The following is a 2,527-nucleotide window of genomic DNA, read 5'->3' as shown; positions in this document are numbered from 1 at the left end:
TCGGCCTCAGCCCCGGCTTGGGGTGTGGCCAGGAGCCGTCGAGCCAGCCCCCGAGCGGGCCGACTCCGTCAGCCTCCGAAGTCGGGGCGTCGGGCTCCCGACCCGAGGCACGGGGGCGAACCGAGAGGTCACCTGACCCCTCAGCCGGAGGAGCTGAGGCAGCTCCGGAGGTCCAGGCCAAGGCGTCTGTTCCCCAGGGGCCGCCGCTCGTGTCGGCGGCGTATGGGGGTGACCCTCAAGTCGTCGCGGCTGCGCCCGGGGAATCTGCTTCCCGGGCGCCCCAAGCAAGGGTGGTGCCGAAGGTGCCGGCGAAGCGGACCTTGGCGGCTGTTTCGGGAGCCGGGATCCAGGAAGGCTCCCCCCAGGCGCGGTGGATCATGGCCCGAAGTGGGTGAGTATCTCGGAATGTCTTCGTCTTGGCTTCCCATTCATATGTCTCGGTCGTGATCTTTCTTTCCTCCTCTCTTTTTTTTATATCCAGCAAGCGAAGTCATGGCCAGACCGACCTGGCACCCCGGAAGGCCCTCAAGACGGCGCCGGACTGTGTGGCCAGCGCCATTCAGCCAACCCTTTCGTGGGGTACTTCACCGCAGGGGGCTCGGGCGTCGCCAATCTCTGAGGAGCGGGCTCCCGAGGCCGGCTCTTCAGCCGAGGCGGCCATCATGGTTGAGGAGGCGGCTGACGCTCACGTGGCCCTGAGGTCGCCTGTCGTGCCGGTCATGCCGGCGCCTGCCACCGCCGAGGTTGCCGCCGTCCCTGTCGAAGGGCGTCCAGTTGCCGCCAGCGTCGGGACGGCTGATGCGTCGACGCCCAAGACCTCAGAAGAGGTGGGCGTGGACGCGCAATCCGTCCAGCCGGGTGACAGCCTCATCGCTGTGCGGCGGAGCCCCGAGGCCCGGCGCCCGTTGCTCCGATTCCGGACCCGCGAGGCTTCGGACCCTGTCTTCGTTCTCGATGATGAGCAGGAGGACCAGTCCTGGGGTGAGCTCCGCGAGTGTGCAGAGGCAACGGTGGGGTCGCTCCGGTCGTCGCTGGAGGTTTTCTGCAGAGACGTCCCCAAAATCCTCCAGGTAGCGGTTTCAGGCATACCTTTTTTCCTTCTGTGAGCGAGACACTCGTCGTGACACCCTGTTTCCTTTCACCAGGATCTGACGGACCGGAGCGCCGCCAAGTCGTCGTTCATCCGCCGCGAGGTTGATGTCTGGGGCTCGCTGCGATCCCTGAGGTCCTCGCTCGCCGGGGCTACCGCGCGCCTTTCTCAGCAGGATGCCAAGGTGGCGGACCTCCAGCTGCTCTGCGCCGACCTGAGAGCCGAGGCGGCAGCAGCGCGTGCGGAGGCGCAACGGCAGCGATCGGAGCTCGTCCAGGTCGTTGAGGAACGGGACCGATCTCAGGGCCGGGCTGCCGAGGCCGAAAGCCGAGCTGAGACCCTCGCGGCTGACTTGGCCGCGGCCCAGGTCGCGGCCTCGGAGCATCGTGCCCGAGCCGGAGGTACGTCTTGGTCCTCCCTGGTTCTTGTTCTTGTCCGTTTCCTTTGCTTGTGCTTGAGGTATTTCCCCTGGTTGCTTGCAGAGCTTGAGTCCGTCCTTGACGAGTCCGCCAAGGCGCTCGCCGAGGCGCTTGCCGGAGCTGCCGAGCAGAGGGAGGCGGACCTCGCTGCCATGTCCGAGGCCGTCTCGGACTTTTATCGTGTCCTCGGCTCCGGTGACGTCCCTTCAGGAAGCTCCCCTCAGAGCCGCCTTCGAGCCTTGGGTGATTACGCGCGCGACAGAGTCCGCGAAGCGCTACACCACGGCGTCAGGTGGGCCTTCGCCGTGCTTGCTTCCCACTATGTTGTGGACCTGGAGCGGGTTAGTGGGGGGTATTGTCTTCCTGACGAAGACAATGCTGCCCTAGCGGAGGTCCAGCGGCTTGACGCGGTCGCCGCGGGTCCGAGCGCGGTGCTGGCGACCACCTTTGAGGCGGAGATCCTTCCCCCTGCGACGTCACCGGAGGCCAAGATGGACCCCACCGACGGCGGGGATGGAGCTGAGGGCGCGGCTCCTTCCCAAGGCGGCGCCTAATTCTCGTTTGAACAATTTCTTGTTGGATGTGCGTCTCACCGCGGCTGCTGAGGCCTGAACACTTTGTCTTTCTTGCATGAAGTCGTACTCTCCTTTCTTTCCATCTGCATGTTCGTCCTGGCTTGTCAATATTAGGGTGGCTTCTCGAGTTGGGCCATTCTTCGTGGCAGGCGATGAGTGAGGTATCCCTAACCCGGAGGCACGGGAGTTCCTCGGCTCAGTCGACCTTGCCATTTACATGTACCCGCGTTCGCTCCTCGAGACCCTGCTTCTGACATAGCCGGGAGAACGCAAGAGGCCCCTTTTTTGATTGAAAATTTTTGACACGGAGAAGTATGCCCAATCTTGACGCAGAGGGGTTCCCCCTTTTTAGCCCCCGAGGGAGGGTCGGGCTCTGCCGAGGCGAGGCCGACCCTTCCTTGATGACCGAGGCGCAGAGGCTGCCTGACGGATCGGGCTCCGGC

The sequence above is a fragment of the Zea mays genome, chromosome 1 (assembly GCF_902167145.1).
Source record: "Zea mays cultivar B73 chromosome 1, Zm-B73-REFERENCE-NAM-5.0, whole genome shotgun sequence".
In the NCBI taxonomy this organism is placed as follows: Eukaryota; Viridiplantae; Streptophyta; class Magnoliopsida; order Poales; family Poaceae; genus Zea; species Zea mays.
Note: the sequence above shows the minus strand (reverse complement) of the source record.